At 37.9% G+C, this 19,476-nt stretch overlaps 1 protein-coding gene across 3 annotated transcripts in view; it reads right to left on the bottom strand.

The window, feature by feature from the left end:
* The window catches only part of RARB (retinoic acid receptor beta), a 458,555-nt gene extending 445,307 nt beyond the window's left edge, over positions 1-13,248 (bottom strand). The window contains exon 1 of one of the 3 annotated variants that reach the window (XM_039343681.1): positions 12,885-13,248. The gene's annotated coding sequence lies outside the window, so the exon portion shown is untranslated. The remainder of the gene's footprint in view (positions 1-12,884) is intronic. The other 2 variants (XM_039343683.1, XM_039343687.1) reach the window with 2 other exon arrangements.
* Positions 13,249-19,476: the final 6,228 nt, after the last annotated feature.

Here is a 19,476-nt window from a genome sequence, read left to right as displayed (position 1 = left end):
CTTTTCTTTATATTAATATCTTTTGAAATCACTGACTAATGCCGGTCTTATCTTTCCTACTGCTAGTGAATTTTTTAAACTAGCTATAAGTAAGATACATAGTATGCCTATTTTTTTTAAAAAAGCTAAAATTTTATTTCCTGTACTTGTTTGTCCAAATGCAGAACAGAGTGTAGAATTGTTCCAACTACTTCCCTTCAACAAAAAAAAACACAAAATAAAACCCAAGTTATGGCTTTGGTTTAAGGGAGCAAAAGAACTTCCCACAACAATCAGAACAGGGCTGGAAAAGACCTTGGAGATCTTCTAATCTCTTCTGCTCAAGCAAGAGATTCTATACCAGTGATGGCAAACCTTTTAGAGTGCTCAAAAACTGGCCCTGCCCTTGCCCCACCCCACCCCCACCTCACCTGCTCGCAGGGCCACTCACCGCCTCCAGGGCCTGCCGATCGCCATGACAGCCCAGCAGTGCCATGGCAGCCCTCTGCCCGCACCCCACAGCATCAACTGTGCGCGATGGGGCGTGAGGGCAGAGTGTTGTCTACGCTACCTGGCTGCCATGTCCTTGGCTGCACTGCTCTGTGTGGGCAACGCTTGGGGGCAACTCTCCTCCAGGGGGGCTGCTGGTGAGGGGTCGCAGGGGGAGGCAAGGCTGGGGCAATGGCCTGCTCGATGCCACTCACTGGACACAGTTGACTCGAGACAGCTGGGTTGGAAGGGAACAAGTCACATCAGCTAACTCGGTGTGGGGGCAACTCAGTCCTCCACAAACTCCTTGCCTTCCCAAACTGCTAGCAGCCAAGTGCATGCACATATATAAACACACACTGCATTCCAAATTTGGGGACTTTTATCCACAGAGGAAGGAGAGGGCCTACTCTTCAAGCCCAGGCATGATTGGCAGTTTGCTAGCTCAAATATGGATAAAGGTCTCCAAGCTTGGAATGGTGTGTGTGTGTGTGTGTGTGTGTGTGTGTGCGTGCGTGTGTGTGTGTGTGTGTGCACAGCCTTCCAAAGGAGATGTTCTTCTCCCAAACCCAGACATCATTGGTGTTTCCCTGTCCAGTGCCCCCTTCCAGCAAAACAGGAGGTGGAGGACGATACTGCTGAGTGTGGAAGCACGGAGCAGAAAATTTGCAGGAAGTAGTTTCCTCCAAGTCCAACTTCTGCCTTGACAGATCTCTGGAGAGCAAAAGGACGTGGCGGGGAGCAGCACTCCCAGGTCCTGCACAAAGGAGGCTGGCTCTTCTTGAAAGGGAATTCTGATTTCCAATTGTGCGTGGTAAGGATGCTGTTTTGTTGGGTCAGCCTTCCCTCACACAGCTACCCTGCCACTCCCTCCTCTCCAGAGATCTGCAGGGGAGGCAGATCTGGAGGACAAGGTGCAGCCTCCATATTGGCCATTTCTACCTCTCCAAGCCCTCCTCGATTAAACATACATTATATAAATTAAAACACAGCCCAAAAGAAAACATAGTTAAATCACTAATTACAGCTCTTCACATATTTTATGGAAAAACCACCTTTATTGATGTTAGGAAGGAAGAGCAAACCTTATTAAGGAACTCTTAACAGGAAGGGAATTGAAAACCCCAAAAGGTCTCATTCTTTCTAATCTGCCTTCCCTTTGAGCCTTTAGTTCTCATTATTTTATTATGTATTTAAGAAGATTATCAAAGACCTCCGTAGCTCAGGATATTCACCTTAAAATGAGAATCCGGAAAACCTAGTTAATCTGCAATACCACCCTATGAAGAATGAAGATAACCTTTGGGCCTTGCGAGCATGCAGGTATTAAGACAGAATATTTGTGGCACATCTATCAGCAACTGGAAGAGCATAAGTCCATGTACTTTCCTTTCCTGTCCCACAACTCAATCCATATATCCTTTAATTTTCAGAATTCTTTCTCCAAGGGGGAAAGGAAATTTCATAGCCTGCAGGTTGCTAGCAAAGTCATCAAAGAACATAGTTATTACTACTAAAGGCAAGAATAAATAACGAAACAATTTTGCAGCTCTCTTCTGTTACTATATCCTCTTACCTCCAGAATGTGGCTTAGGATTGCACAAGGGGCTAAGCTAAAATCCAGTTGACTAGTTTGCAGCCAGATGTTCCGGACAGACCTTGCCAATGTGATTTTAATAACCCAGGAAGGGACAGGAAAACCTGAGGAAAACTTGGCAATCAATAAACCATTATTGACTATGCTTGTTTTGCCATATTTTGATTTTCTTCCCCAGCAGCAGCCCATGGATTTTAGAACTAACTGCTTCAGAGCCTTCCTGATCCCAACAGGGCTGAATTCGGCTTCCCCAACACCCCCCCCCCTTGCGGCTACCTCCTTTGGAGCCATCCTAATGCCGATAGGCCTGTAAAGCGCGGCTCACCTGGCACTTCCCATTCACATACACATGTTCCTCCAATATTCTCTCCATTCACACATACACACATTCCTCCAATATCTTCCCCATTCACACACACACACACACACACACACACACACACACACACACACGTTCCTCCCAAATCCTTTCCTCTCTGTCTCTGTCTCTCTCACTGCTTCTGTGAGAAAAGCCTTTTCTCTTCTGCCTTTCTCCAGAGTCTTTTCTTCTCTCCTTTTCCTGTCCAAACTGCCTCCTTTTATATCCCTTCCTATCTCCATCACCTCCTCCTTCTTTCTCTTCCGGGTGAGCCAGAAGTGCCAATGCTAGGGCCTTTGCCTCACCCCAAGCAGCCCTGCAACTCCTGATGACTCTCTCATGGCAAGTCCTGAGCTTTGGCTCATTCTCTCCCCCGCTACCCTTGACTGAGCTGGGCAGGGCCGCATACCACCTGCCATGTACCAATGTACCACTGGCAGTACGTGAACCACCGGTTGAAGAACCTATTCTAGGACTCCAAGATCCTTTTCACAGTTTGATTATGTACTTTGATCTCATTCTTTGATCATGTAGGCCTGGCCTACATTCTATTACCTGGGAAGACCGTAAAAAATATTTTGATTTGGCTGAGAGCAGGTAAAGATATAAAAGTGCAGGTAAAGATATAAAATTCAAGCAGATTCAAATGATTTCAGTCCATTTGAGAATGTACATCATATCATTTCAGAAAGATTCACACTCTGCATGTGAAAACTTCCATTTTCATGTTTAGTTCCATTTCTAGTTAAAAGGCCAGGTAAGAGCTGATGTGAAAGACTTATGCCTAAAACCATGAAATTAGCTATCAGAGCTCAATGGACTAGATGGATACCAAAAGCAATGAGCAGTATAGTTTTTTCCAAAGGTTTTTTAGCAAGCCACAGAAAAATATATGAATTTGAGAAAAAATGTTCATTGCAGTTAGTCAAACCAGAAAAGCATATGATAAAGTGAACAGACTTCGCACATCTATGTGAAAATGAAATTAAATATTGAGTACATCAGAATGTAGACTGTGAAGAATGTGTGATTAGAGCATGGTTGGGAATGTGAATATTGTATGTATACCTTTTTATATGCATATGCCATATTGTTATCTGAGAATCAAAATAATATGCAGAGAATATTAGACTGAATAATGCAACAAGGAGTAAGGATCCAAAAAAAATTATCAGAGATCGAAGCAGTTGTTTTTGATACAGAAAGTGGGCTGAACTATTTCAACATAGCCACAGCAATAGAAATAGCACTTAAGACTTATATACTGCTTCATAGTGCTTTACAACACTTTCTAAGCCAGGTGTCCCCAGCCACCAGTTCACAGAATGCCAGAAACAGGGCTGAACAAACAAGCGAATCCTATCTGCAGGATGCAGGCAGCAAATGAAATCACGCCCCCTCCAGTCCATAGAATAATCTTTTTTCCAAAAGGTTGGGAACCGCTGCTCTAAGAAGTCTTACAGAGTCAATATACTGCCCCCAACACTCTGGGTCCTCATTTTACTGACCTCGGAAGGATGGAAGGCTGAGTCAACCTTGAGGCAATGAGAATCAAACTCCTGGCAGTGAGACTGTAATATTGCATTATAATAAATGATAAATAATAGCAAAGACCTGAATTCATGTACCTCAGTAGAATGGATACTAAATATGAGGGAAAGGATGGAGAATCTTTAAGAAATACAATGATGGTAGAAATGTAAGTAGATATTCATAGTCTGTTACAAACAATGAAGATTTGTGGCGGAGGAAATGGCTGAATGTAAAATTGTTCTCATTCAATTTATTATACGGAAGTGAAATCTGGATAGATCAACAATACCCAAAAAGTAAATTGAATGCTGTGAAAATGTGCATAATACATGAAGAAGAGACTGAGTAAAAAATAAACTGAATAAAAATGTAGACTAAATACACGAATGGTTAGTAATAAAATACACTGAGATAATTTGGTCATGAAGATAATGAATGAGGATCAAATCATAAAGCAAATATATCAAGAAAAATTGTATGGATCAAAAAGAAAATAAGGGTTAGATCATAGAAAATTGTGATCATTTTTATGAAACCATTAAAAAGAAGTGAGAAATTTCATGTGCAAATGGTACTATATGAAATGGTACATAGATGTAGTGAAATCGAGGAAAGAAATTGCAAAATATAATTAATAGTGTTGGTATAACTTAAGTTTTATTTCCATACATTTCTTTATCTTATAACTTTAATATCTGATTTATTTTTATTTCTTTTCTGCATTTGGGGAATACTGTTTAATCCAAAAGGGAGTATTGCGATTATCATATAACGACATATGTACATTATTTACATACTTTTTTTCAAAAATAAAAGAAATATAACCTTGTGGAGTTACTACAAGAACAATCAAAATTACCTACCGCATCTATTTCTACGACCTTGTGATCAGTTTTGTAATTCTACAATCAATCACTAAGATGCTGTAAATTAGTGTGTCTCTTGTCTATTTTTCAATTGATATATGATGAATTGTTATTTACCCATTTTCAGCATTTTAGAGTTGGCAAATACTCCTCATTTAGTAGTGCTTTGGATTGTGAAAGCAGGTGATATATGAAACAAAAGCTCGCCCAAACCAACATCCTAAGACACTCTTGCTAAAAATGTGGAGTTGTACATTTTATTTCATGCCATAAACATATGTTTAGTGGTAAAGGCATCAAAACAACATATTTAAAAGTATGCCATTTAAATTATGGGTTAAACTTAACTACACTTTCTTAGGAAGCAAATGTTCATGAGTGTGTTTTATCATTTAAGTCAAGAAAAGATTCTGGTGAAATAGACTGCTTGCTTAACTTGATAACCCTGAGAACTATATTTTTCTGTAACTACCTTATTTGATAAAAGAATTTCATTCATGATCACAAGGAAGATATTAACAGGCTAACAAACAATATCAATATCTTTATAGATGTATACAAGATTATGGAAGGCTTTTTCAACTATATTTAGTTGGCGGTAACTCTTGCATGTTTTTATCTATTTGCAGATATAGCAATAATAATAGCACTTAGACATATATGCCGCTTCAGTGCTTTACATCTCCAACAATCTAGGTCCTCATTTTACTGGCCTCAGAAGGATGGAAGGCTAAGTCAACCATGAGCCAATGAGACTCGAACTGCTGGCAGTTCGCAGAAGTAGCCTGCAGTAACCACTGCGTCACCAGGACTCATTAGGATGAGCATATATACATATATAAACATACTGAAAATTAATTTATTTTTTAGATAATTATCTTCCAGAAAATTCTAGATTTATCTTCTTGTAAACGTACTGTCAAACCTACAAAACTACTTTGGTTACAGCCATCTTTCTTCGTTTTTCGGCTTGCCACAGCTATGGGGGAAGGGAAGATGCATTCTTCTAGTTCAGTCAAAACAATAACTTTCTTGTGCGAACCAAGGTCAAATCACTTAAGTGTTTGGCGGGCTAGAATTACTGTTAGAGAGCCCCCCAGAGATGTTAATTGGAGAATGTGATTTATTGCATAATTAGTGAGTGAGGAGTTTAACTTCTAATTTGTAACCTTTGGGGGGGGGACTTCCAGTCTTGGTTTCACCTATGTTCATGCTGATGTTATGTAGCCATTAAAATTGTTCTTTGAGGAAAAGCAAATGCCTCACAGTTCTTATTTCTACTGGTCTCATCTATCAAAACAATGACACATATATATAATTTAATTTATGATTTCCCTGAATAACTATGTAATATTCTGCATTTAGACTATACGAATAAAATTTACAAAATCTATACTTTCTTTGGATTTTTCTTTTATTTCCTGGAAAACATAAGGAAATTATTAATATTTATTCTTCTTTTAATTATATTTCAGTTTTCCTCTAAGGCAGCAAGATGATATTGCATCCTAATGACTTTGTAAGTAAGTTGAATTGAGTTGAGATAAAGTAAAGGCTCCAAATCAGTCAACTCTATGGCTGATGGAAGATTTGAATCATGGATTTGCCCAGTTGCACTGTAATTACCATATTGATCAACTCTCAAATATTATTCTGACTGAAGCTTGCTTTATATACTGAATGTTAAAGAAAATATTTATATTGTTCAGGGTTATTAGAGACTTCTGATTATTAGTAACAAAAGTTATAGTATTCAAAGATGAATTAAGATTTTGTATCATATAGATACTAAAGTTATAATCTTCCTTTATATCAGAAAAACTCAACATCAGATAGTAAGATATTATAGTCCAGCTACTAAGGTATTGCAGTTTTCAAATAGCTTTCAGCAAACATGTTACAATAATCTATCATCAAAGGAAGGATTGTTATATAGCTACCAAAAATATTTATTTAAGGAAATCCTACTTGCCTTGTCCCTGAAGATAATGTTGAATGTGCAAGGGCAATTCGGAAATAAACATCCGTTTGGTTATCAATGACAGACATTCGCAGATACAGAACTTTTATTATACACATTAGAAAACTACATTCCATTACTTTTCGATATAATAGCTGTTCAAATTGAGGCACTTGTCATAACGTCTTATAAGATTTGAAATTCCTTAGTTGTAGTCGCTCGGCACCAAATCTGGGCTATGGGGGGGGGTTGATCAAAAACATCCCAATGGAACTGCTTTAAAAGTTCTTGGGTGCATCTAGCGGTGTGCGGATTAGCATTATTGTGAACCAACACCACACCGGAAGTCAGCATGCCCTGACGCTTGTTATGGATGGTTTGTCTGAGTTTTCATAACGTTTCACAGTAGACTTCTGAGTTGGTTGAACTACGCTCCGTGAACTTCACTAGCAGTACTCCTTTAGCATCTTCACATGGTGTTAGTGTTGGTTCATGATAATGCTCGCCTGCATGCCGCTAGACGTATCCAAGAACTTTTAAGCAGTTCCGTTGGGATGGTTTTGATCACATACCCCATAGCCCAGATTTGGGAACTTATTAAGGAATTTAAAACCTTGTAAGATATTATAACAAGTGCCTTAATTTAAATGGTGATTATGTTGAAAAGTAATATAATGTAGTTTTCTAATGTATACAATAAAAGTTCTATATCTGCGAGTGTCTGACATTGAAAACCAAATGGAGGTCTATTTCCAAATTGCCTTCATATTTGTTCCAAAAAGGTTGTAAGGGTCAAAGAATGAATAAACCTTGAACATAATCTATTTTTCATCTATGCCAAGTTATTCTGCAACTTATTATTTTAATTTTCTTTTGGCTTAAATATTAATTTATTTGGGATAGGTTTTGTAACAAGAAAAAATATTGGTCAAATTAGGTTTAATTTATGGCCTGCATCTCTATAGTAATCAATTGATTGGTTCTACAAATCAATTTCTCTCTCCTGCAATTAAAATACACTTTTTTGTTGTTACCTTTGTGACATATTAAACTCACTCTGACAGCAAGTTCAGTAATTTGAAAATGGACCTCTACATCTCAAAACTTCAGGTTTGATTTATTCATTATGGCTTATGTTTTAATTTTTGCTTTTTATAACAATTTAGCAAATTCCGTTTGCTTCTGCATTGTTCTCCATCATACCAAAGCACCAAGAATACAAGTAAAAACAAAATTGTTTCAATTCAATATTCTGATCACTTGAAGAAAAGTGATCAAAGTCATCTTATTTAGTATGATAACATGGATGAGAACATTAGAACTAAGGCAAAAGTAAGAGCAAATTGGAAAATGCTAAAAATTAAGCCTGTTTACTCTGATGGAGTTGATGCCTTCTATCTGCCATCAGCTACTCAGAATAGTACCATGGTATGTATCTGTTATGCTTGCATTACTGCCTAATCTTGCGACACATGGTAGTTTATGCTAGCTATTAAAAGCAATTAAAACACCAAACCATTAAAAGCAATTAAACCCCGAAACAGTAACATAATAAAATAATTAAAACAAGTAAACATTTTCAAATACTCAACTATCAAGCAACATTAGCTATCAAATGCTGTGCAGAATAGCCCTCTCTTGGCAACTTTATAGAGAAATATCAAGACTAGTACCAAACAGACCTCTAGGGAAAAACAAGTCCACAAAGTGAGGGCACACCAGAGATAGTCTTCAAATACCCACAACGACAATCTGTCATTCAAATTAATAGATGTATTGCTTATAAGAAGGATGCTTTTTAAGGCATTAAAACAATTAACCCTAGGAAGCTAATTTAAATTATCTTTAAGCAAAAAAAATTAACTTACCAAAGTGTATGTTCTAAAGAAAAGAAAAAGACTACTTGTAATCCTAAAATAATTTGTCAAAATGAGATATTAGACTATACAGAATGACAAAGGTGGTTAAATTTTCTTCATTGATATAGATCCTTGACTTACAATTGGTTGCTTAGTAATTATTTGAAGTTATAACAGAGCTCTGCCCCAAGGTCTATGATCTAGTTTCAAAATTATAGCCGTTGCAGCACCTCTGAAATCATTCATCCCTATGGCCAATCACAAGGACATTGCAGTGTTCACCCACCCACCCAGACCCAATTTTTCCCTACATCCACTCATCCAAACAAATGAGATCAGGCTGATCAGGCCATAACATGCACAAATCAGGTGGAACTTGTAAGCCTCCCGCTTCCTTCCTACCCAGCAAGGAGAGATCAGGCCATCTGCAGTTTGCAAGCCTCCAGCTGCCTTCCCATCCCAACTTGCAGGACTCGGCCTACTCTGGGGCTGGGCAACTCCCAAGTTACCTTTATATTTTTTGCAATAAGAGAGGCTTTCTTACAGAATCAGCTGTTGGCAAATTGTATTATTCTCACAAACCTGTAGGGCAGTGGTTCTCAACCTTTCTAATGCCGTGACCCCATAATACAGTTCCCCATGTTGTGGTGACCCCCAAGTGGGTGTGGCCACCAATAAGAGGGAGTAGGACAGCTAGGGAAAAGGGAAAAAATGGCGGACAGCATGGTTTGGCGACCCCCGTGAAATGGTCGTTTGACCCCAAATGGGGTCCCGACCCACAGGTTGAGAACCACTGCTGTAGGGGCTCTCTTTTTAAGGAAGTTCCATATACTCCATAAACAAATAGAATCTTCTTAAAAAAACCGAGCTCTTCACAGCAGGGGTCCCCAGGCCCCAGGCCATGGCCCACTACTGGACCTTGACACGTTTGGAAACCGGGCTGCAGAAGAGATGAACATGCACATGCCTAGCTCCATTTGTGCACGTGTGAACAAATGGAACTGCTCGTGCGTAACCATTCCCTTCCCCTTCCCAATCCACAAAGATGGAAACATTGGGGATAGTTGCTTTACAGTATCGCAGAATAACATGAATTTGCCACAGTGGAAACTCCAGCCAGTATGATCTCTTCTTGCTCATTGGAAGTTGCAAATTCCAGCTGGCCTTATCTTCCCTTGCTCAGTGGAAGCTTGCAAGCTGCGACTGGCATGATTTCCTCTTGCCATTTAAAGCTTGCAAACTCCAGCCAGCCTGATATCCCCTAGGTCTCTGGATGGAAAGTAAGCTGAAGGACTGCAAGATCCTGAGGAGCAAGCAGAAGAGAATGAGGTATTTCAGTGGGTGGGAACAGCTACTTTCCTAGACAATCTATGCTCTACTTAACCTTTGTGTTTGTTTAGCAGCCGCATTAGAGAGAGCAAGGGGTGGGAGTCCTTAAACAAGGCCATCTCACTTAATGACCAAACTTCATTATAGTCATAACTTAAGGACTATTTATACGGATAGTCACTAGTCTGATTAGATTGGAAGTTGATAGGATTGTGCCCACTAGCACACTTGATACATTTCAGGACTCTGGACAACTTATATGGTCCAAAGTCACCCAAGGGACATCTATGGCTAAGGTGAATCAGAATCTCTGTCTCCCAATGCCAGTCCAAAACATCCAATATTAATCACTATGTTATACTAGGCTTCCCTACAAGCATTTGAACAAAGGAAATCTTGAGTATCATTGCAAGATGATTCTTCTTTCCAAGCCCTATTATATCACATCTGCATTTTTTTCCCAACTGCAACTATTATTCTGCAAGATTCTGAAAGTTTGGGAGAAATATCATACAGTAGTTAAGTAGACTTTGTTTTTCTGGAGTAGAATTGTTGTGTTTCAGGACAACTAAGTGGTATTAATTTTGTATTATAAGTCACAGTAGCTGAGATTTATGGAAACTGAGAATTTCTGCCTTCTGGAGAGCACCAAGTGGCCAACTATTCTACATCTGGAGAAACACTGCCCAAGAAAGGTCTTGTTATGAACTTATAGCACACCAAAAATCAAGAGCAACAACATGTACAGTACTTAATTCCATGTGTATTAGGTGAGAGAAAATGTTTGACTTGCAATTATGAGTTTTCTTTTGTTATCTATAAAAATACGTTATCTCCTTTTCTTGATTTTATCAGACAATTTAGAGTTTAGAAACATATTTTTTACTACTTTGGGACCTCACAGAATTTAGCTCACTTACATAGCAGTCTCCAATAGATAGATGATTATGTTAAAGACAAACTCTGGTGAAAAAGGCCCATTTTCTGTTTGGAATGTAAACAAATAAGAGGCCAGATTGTGAAATTACAATTCAATTTTAATAATCAAAGGAGAAATGTTGCTGCTTCAGAGGAGAACAATTTTATATTCTAGTTCAATTTTGTTCCATAAAAAGTTCAAGCTAATTTAAAAGAGTCCCCAAAAGAGACTGTAATATTCAAACAAATTTGTTCATAGTGAAGGTTCTTTAACCCACAGAAATGGGTTTACTATACGATTTTGCTATGCCTTTATGCAAGTGATGATAAAAAGAATTATAAAAGACAGATAATAAAAGCAAATGGGGTTGTTTTGTCCTTCACTTTATATTGTCAGATTTCTGAGCATAGTTTAGTGTTTTCTATTCATGACTTTAGTTTATTAAATTACTCCCTAATGTCTTAGATGTGCCATTGTCTGCAAATAAGAAAATACTAAGGCATTAATGTTAAATTATTATTGTTAATGATGTAAATAAGAAAATAATTACTACATCGTATCATCTATTATAAGTTCATTACCATAATCCTTGTAAAGCTTTCATTTTCTTCTTACAATTATTTTCCCTTTTTTGAGCTATTTTATTGCTTCATCAGTACTTTACAGCAGTTTCACATCCCATTTAATCCTGCTTAAAGCTCCATTTAAAACTTTCCTTCTGATAGTTAAACTGCCTAGCCATATTTTTCATTTATGTCGCAAGGCTTCCACAGTAACACAGAGAGAAGAGGCATTTTTATACAAGGTGTTTTTTAAGAAAAAAAAAATTAGCGGAGTTTAAAAATCTGCCAATCTGCTTTTTTCACTTCTTAGGAGTTTTACTATAAAGGCAATCAATCTCAACTGCTTGCTATCAGAGCACATAATTTTAAATTCCAGTCCAGCCTGTCCTGCAAGCATAGCATCAGTTTTATCCAGATATCTATTTACTATGATGGCTGCTCCCTTTGCCCTGCTGGAGAAACGTGTAACTTTCCTGCAAAGCTGCTAAAAAGTGAGCTCACCCCATGTCCAATCAACCCCGCCTTTAGAGGATACTAGGGACAGTTCAAAATAACCACTGCCGTTTTGAACCTCAGGTCCTATTTCTCCAGCTTCACATCATCATCATGATGACTGCTAGTTCTTCATGTCACATAAGCATCTATGCCGCTTGCAGATATACATCTGGGTATACCAAGAAGAGACACTGTACTGTACATCAGAGTAGAAGAGGAAAAGCAACCAACTTTGGCTGTCAGCCCGAACTTCGGGCTCTTAAGTCGATACCAAACTTTAAAGAGCGTTATTCCTGAATTGCGTGAAGAGCAGGATATAGCTAGGACGGGGCAGTCCAGCAGCGACTTTGTTTGCATCAGGTCTGTGCTCTCGAAACAGCCTACCGAAACGGCCGCCCGTTATAAACTTTATTCTAGGCCGCCTCTTGTTCTGCTGCTGCAGAAAGGAGACCTATCAATATCGAAATACTCCTACTCTGTCTCCGACCTGCAGTTTAAAGCACCATCACCACCCCGATTTGCTTGCTTGCGCTTCCTTGCTGCTCTTTACAAAATGAATGTCAGTTTTTTGGAATTCAAAACGGCCAGCCAGCATGTTACTCGTCCAGCAGAGTAGGAACAGGACCATTTTGATTCTCTATCTACGCCCTCCCCTTACAGGACACAGTGGAGTTTCTAGACAAAATAAATGAGGGAGGAGACGAATAAACCTCATTTCACTCAGCAAAATAAAGTGCTCGGGGGGGGTGGAATTTCATGCCAAGAAAAGCAGCGGGAGCCACAACGAAAGCTGCAGAGCATCCTTCTATCGGTCTCACTTTTTCTTTGTTTTATTTATTTCCTGTACAATTAATTAACTATGCTGTGGGATGAAGAAATACAAAAATTAATGCAACTACAAATTATACCCCAAGTCCCAGCAAGGCTTTTACAGTACCTTGGCGGATGCACGCTCCCCGTCGCCTCCTGCCAAGAGCACTCGGTACCTCTTCCTAGATTAAGAAATAGCAACAAGATCGCCACCGCCGCCGCTGCCGCAGCTCTCGCCAGTCCACGTGCCGTCCTGCCACGCCTACCGGCGTGGTCTTTAAGCTTTTTGATTTACTTTATCGCTGCCGGTGCGTCTCTTTATGGCTTTTACTTAAAGCTCTGCTTAATCGAAGCTATTCTAAACGAGTAGCCGGAGGAGAACCTGAACGCCGAGCGGTTTCCCGCCCTCCCCAATTTGCTTTCCCAAAGAAGGCAGGTTTTTACTACTGAGGAAAGGTATGCGTGAAACCCTGTACTTCTTTCTTCTCCTTCTTCGTCTGCAGCAGCTCGGTTTCAAGGCTCTGGAAGGTTATTCGAGAGTAAAGGGCAGTGAGAAAAGGCACAACTCACCTTTTCTCCCCGCGCACTTCTCTAAATAGTGCTTTGTACAACAATAACCTCAACTATAGGGTGCTGCCACAATATGAGGACTAAAGCAAGGTTCCCAAGGAGATCCCAGTCTGCTTGGAATGCTTCCTAATCCTTGGGACATTTGAAAGTCTGAATCCATTCTGCTAGCTCCAAACTGTAAAAGTCAATATGCTAAACTAAAATAATCAGTTAGCAAGTTGCAATAGCTGCATGGCTTTTGACTCCCTGCAAAACCAAATCAACCAAATTTATGTGGGTGCAGTACACACTGCACACTAAGACATAATGGTTTGTTTGGTTTTAGTTTAGCAGATAAGTACTATATGCAAGCATAGACTTAGCAGGATAAGGACAAACTTGATTTTGTGAGAGTATGTGAACATGCTTGTTTGTTTTTGAGTCCAAAGAGTTTTCAGGTTGCAATGTTACAGTAACTGAAGTCAGACCTAGAATTTTAGGCAGTCAAACCACATAGTTTATACATTAGACAAATTATGGTATGACTATTAGGCTTTGGTTTGTTCGTTTTACAGGCCATTATTCCATTATTTGTGGCTTTGTTATAAACCAAATAAATTGTGATTTATTTGATAAATTATGATTAGATAGACTATGGTTTAGTAGCTTTTACTAAAATTTAAGGAAGACCGAGATTCTGTCCACATATTTGACAAAGAATTTTGTGATAAATCCATAACCAAGTTAACAACTCCTTCCATATAAAATCCATCATTCTACTCCAAGCATGCTTTTACATGAAAATGCAGAAAGGAGGTTTATCTCTTGCTAATAATCAGAAAACAGACCAAAGGCTACATATTTTTGTCAGAAGTACACAATAATACACCACACAGGTCAACATGTGCTCTTGTTATACTGTCTTTACTAACTGCATTTAATTTAAAAGCAATTGATTTTTTAAAGATTAATTTGCTAAAAGTACATGGAGATTTCTTCTAATACTGTATATTGTTATAAAAATGCAGAAGCTAGGTTTTCTTCTTTACCTAGTCATTCTAGATATAAACTAAATGCAATTTGCAGTACCATGACCAGACCTTGAAAATGTCAAGGGTTTCAGAAGAGAAAGGATAGGTTTATAACATATTAAATCACAAAAAAACAAATCAGGTTTTAGCCATGTATGAATGTATCCAGAATAATTAGTTTTCAATTCAGTATGCCATACCAACCCAGACAGCTACTTATAGAACTTAACTAAATAAATCATTGGTATGTAGGTTATGCAAACAAAGCGACCTTTCCTTGCCCAATCAAAATTAATTCAGATTAATATGGATGTTCTTGTAAATATTTTTATACTGCATCAGTTGTTAAGGCTGTGCAATGTTTGAGATTTGAAGCACCAGGAGCAACTTTAACAAACCACAATGACATCCACATGGTATCCTCTGTGATGTTTCCTCATGTATACTGGCAGCTTTACATTCTTCTGACATGAATATGTATATATATAAGCCACAATATTTGCATCAAGACATCACTCATCTCGGCAGACACCTATTAGCACATATGGAAACCCCTTAATCTATGCACATGCTAACATGGACTCTTCACACCCAAAACCCTCTTTTCCCTGAAAATCCAAAAGACTGTATAGTTCTATCAATAATGATACACATCATATATAAGCTATACATCCTACCACAGTGCTGCCAGAGCTTTATCTGAAACAATAATATCCAGCATGTAAAGTTCTTCACTTTAAAATGTTTAAAATTTGTTTTCAAAAATCTACAAATATCCCTAGAGCTTTCGTAACATGAGGTTGAAAAAGTGAGGAAACAAAGGTTCAAGTTTCTCCTTAGCTATACAGCTTATCAGTGAATAGTTCAAGATTCCTGCCTTAGTTAAAATATTTTTCAGGATAACTATGAGGATTAAAAAGGAATAATGATTTAGGCTACCCTAAACTCCTTAGAAGGGCCAGATGAAAATGACACTATAAATATAGAAGACTTTGAGAAGACATGAATAAAGGGATCCCATACCATTTACTTCTATGCTACATTCTACTGTCAAGCCATGAATTAATAGACTGGAAAATCTATAAAGAATGTTCCATCGTTAAGGAGTTGTGAAGAAATAAAGCAAAGGGACCATTGCTATTGTTGAGATGCAAAAGAAGAACAGCTTTCAAACAGTTTGATTGTCAGATTTGGTCCTGTGAGACTTCAGTTATAGTTGCATCCTGAATGCCTGTGGGCAAGTCACTATTGCTCACCAGAATAATGAACTCATTGAGTTTAAATCTATAGGCTATCTTTGTACAACATGCTTACTCATGGCTAACTTAATAATGGAATTAACCCAATTTCTTGAGTTCACTAAATGCAGTCAGGATTTGCCAAAATGCATTAGTTTCTGATTCAGTATCTATGGAGATTCTCAATCATCTAGGTCATGGTTGTCCCAAAGGTGCTTTTTCAAGAGGCAATTGGATTTTCTTGTTTTTCTTTGAAGACATTTGCTTCTTATGAAGAAGCTTCTTCAGCTCTGACTGGATGATGGGGAATGGAAGGATTTATATTTCTTGCAGCCAGCTGGTCATTTGCATTTTTAGAGCATCTTTGAGGCCACTTGGAAGTTTATCTGTGTCCTTAAGGTCACCTGAGTGTTGGAAATGGGTGTGGAGCATTCTTGGAATTGCTGAAAGGACTGTATTGTAGACTGGAGAAAGATAATGTCATATCCCTCCCTCTATGATTCATTATCATCATGTATGTACATTTATGATTGAATACATGAACTTACTGAACCTTCAAGCATGGAAGCAGGGCCTATTCAGAGCAGGAAAAACTTGTGATCCACAAACGTTGCTGAATGATAGCTCTGAACAGCTGTAGCCCACATGCTAACTTTGTTGTTTATTAACATATGGCAATCACTGGTCTTCCATGGAGCAATAGCAACTGCTGAAGTGAACAGTCATCTTGTATTGCTTTTGTGACTTATGTATTGCTCAAGTGTTTACATTTGCTAACACTTGTTCTGCTTTGCTTCCTGTCTGGCCAATAAATCTGTTCATATGTGTGCAGATCAATAGTTTTTTTAAAACTATTCACCGGAGTGCTCTCTTTATATTGTAAACAACAAGGACACATGCTATGTTATGTTACAGTTTACATAACTGTGGTTTGCAGTACACTTTGAGGTTTATATTAATACTCTGAATTATAAATTAATTACATGAACTGGGCTCAAGCTATATATCAGGCTAAAATGTATTGATATGTTATGAGAAGAGAACTCAATCTCCCCCTTTTATGTTCTTAGGAACACATAATGCCTAGCAAACAAAAAGTAAATTCTATAAATGATTAGAGTGAAATTTAGTGTTGATCTATATATATAATATAGCCTATCTGACAATACTCTTATAAAAAAACTGAAATGCTTTATCTCAGTTCTTCATATGAATAAATATATTGCTATCTGGATGTATTCACTCAGCATATTAACTAAACTACTAACTTGTCTGATTTTATGCAACACAATAAACCATCAGTTAATTATGCGGATTATATTCACATACTATGGTAATCTATAATCTATAAACATTTAAACCTTGTTAGTTGTATAAGTCTATTGATTCTCTTTCTTAGAAATGTAGGCATTCTGTTCAGATGCTGCATTTCAAAAGTACATAACATGTTGCTCTGAGCCAAGTACCAAACTGGATAATAAAGTTTGTGAATGTTAAGATGCTATTTGTTACAATTTTTGGCCTTCTCCTAATTGTCCTTAGAAATTTTAGGGGAAAAAGCTTTATTATTATTATTATCATTACGGATCATCGCACAGTCAGCCAGATGTTCAGACTGGATTTGGCATTTTGTCTACCTATCGAGTCCTTACCCAGGACCTGGGATAGGCAGATGTGGATGTTTGATGGTATTACAGGTATCATCATTATTATTATTATTATTATTATTATTATTATTATTATTATTATTATTATTATTTGTATGTCATTTTTATAAACCTAGGAAACAATCTTTACCCATACAATATAAATTAGTACCCTTGCTCAGAAAATACCTCAGAAAACACATCTCCCTCCCCTCAGTGTGTTTAGTGATGTAGAATCAGATAAATAATAAAGCTGGCAAGCATTTACAAAGGAAGATGTTCAACTACAGAGACTGCGTCCTTGGGGGTGGGGGAGGATAATGGTCCAATAGCGTGCCCTAATTGCATCTTGAGAAACAGCATCCGAAATCTCCCCAAGAGGGGAAGGAGACAAGGCACAGAGATGTTTGACAGCCGCTCCCCGGGTGCTTGTACACGCGCCAGAAGAGTGATTGAGGATCAAAGAACAACCATCGGGGCCAGGGACAGGCTGCCAGATGCGGAGCAACTTGGCGCATTATGGATGAGCACAATCAACGGGCCGATGACGCACTCAAGAAGCCGGGTGCAGAGGCTAGCTCCCAGATCTCCTTTTACTCCAACTCTGACGACGTCGGCAGAGTGGCCGACGAAAGCTTAGTGATTTTTTAATTACAGGGTTGTTTACATTAAACAGTCTGGTTTATTCTATCCTGGTGTTCGTTTTTCTTTCTTTTAACTTAGGCTAAACTAATATGTGTACATTATGTTTAAGATGCGTAATATGCTATAATGCAAATCTGCTGGAAAGTAAGCCTAATGTAGGAGTTAGACATCTTTGTATTTTTTTTTACTACAACTCCCGCAATCCTATGCTATTAGTTGGCTAATCTGTTTGGGATTGATGGTGATAGTCTAAAATATCTAGAAAAAAAATAAGGTGTACTGTTAATGACTTATACAATACAGTATGATATACTATTAAGTAAATGAATGTAAAATTGCATTGTGTCCTTTCTAGTGCCTAAAGAATAATTTGTAATTTTCCATTCAATATGAGAACTCTTTCCTCTTTGTGGGACAGTTTATCTTAGAATAGCAATTACAGAATCTTTAAACACAATGGAAGAAAAAAAGATGTATCAAATTTGACAATCCAAGTCAGTTCAAGGAAATATTGTATAAACATTATTAAATGTAAGAAACCTATGTCAACATTCAACAATCTAACATGGATTTTTCATCATAAGCGATTATTAACTTTTTATTTATAATTCTTTTTAACTTTATGTTGCTTATGTAATAGACGTTCCAACAATGATGCAACATTAATTAGAAATCCTTACTCTGTAACAAATAGACTATATTTGAAAGAGGAAATTTAGAATTATGTCTGGAATATGCACACCATTTCTGATTCTGATTTAGCCTCTAGGGCTGATAATGCATTCTTCCCATGTGTCAAATTAGATTAAACAATCTAATCAGATTAAACAATTAGATTAAAAGTTTGACTGGAATCAAAGTTCAAAAATCAAAACTTCTTTAGATTTCTTATAACATAACCAAAGGATAGGTTAAGAGTAATTAACCCAGGGACTTCCGGTGGATTTTGCGTGCGTGATGGCGGCTACTTTGTAGCCGTCCTCCTGGGTAAGTGTAAGAACCGCTATGAACAGCAGATATCAGCTGTTCAGCGGTTCAAAATCCCCCTCCCGGGCAAAGGGGGGGGGTAGAGAGTGTCTGAATAGTGGTAGAGCCTCTTTCGCACCCCCCAAGTTTTTTTTTGGGGGGGTGAAAGGAGTGCTCCCACGGAGTTCAGACTTGTCTCCGCTTCCCAGCTGTTTTTGTCCTCAGGGACAAAACGAGCCGCCGCAAACACCTCCGTGCTTAAAGAGAACTGGTGAGTTTTTTTTTTTAAATGGACAGAGCTGAGTAGAGGATTTAGTTTTTGCTTTCTTTGACTTATTTGGATTTTAAGTTTTAAGATTTGTTTCTATTTTTATTCTCTCTTTTTATTTTTTTTCTTTGTTGAAAGGGAAAGTAAAATGGCGATCGGCAAACTCCTCGGTGTTTTTTTTTCTGGAAGTTAGAATGCTGACCGGCAGGCTTTTTGGTGTTTTTCTTTCTTTCCTTTCCCTTTCTCTTTTTATTTCCTTATGATTGGAATGGTTGTTTTTGGTATCTCTAAGTATTTTTTTTGGAACGGACTTTTTTTATTTAATTATTTTTTTTTTTCCTTCTCCCTTTTTTTTTCCTTTGAACTCCCTTTTTTT

This window comes from Crotalus tigris, unplaced genomic scaffold (genome assembly GCF_016545835.1).
Source record: "Crotalus tigris isolate CLP2741 ecotype Arizona unplaced genomic scaffold, ASM1654583v1 scf7180000017871.4482833, whole genome shotgun sequence".
NCBI lineage: Eukaryota > Metazoa > Chordata > Lepidosauria > Squamata > Viperidae > Crotalus > Crotalus tigris.
The sequence above is the reverse complement of the archived record's forward strand: the minus strand, read 5'-3'. Positions and strand labels throughout refer to the sequence as shown.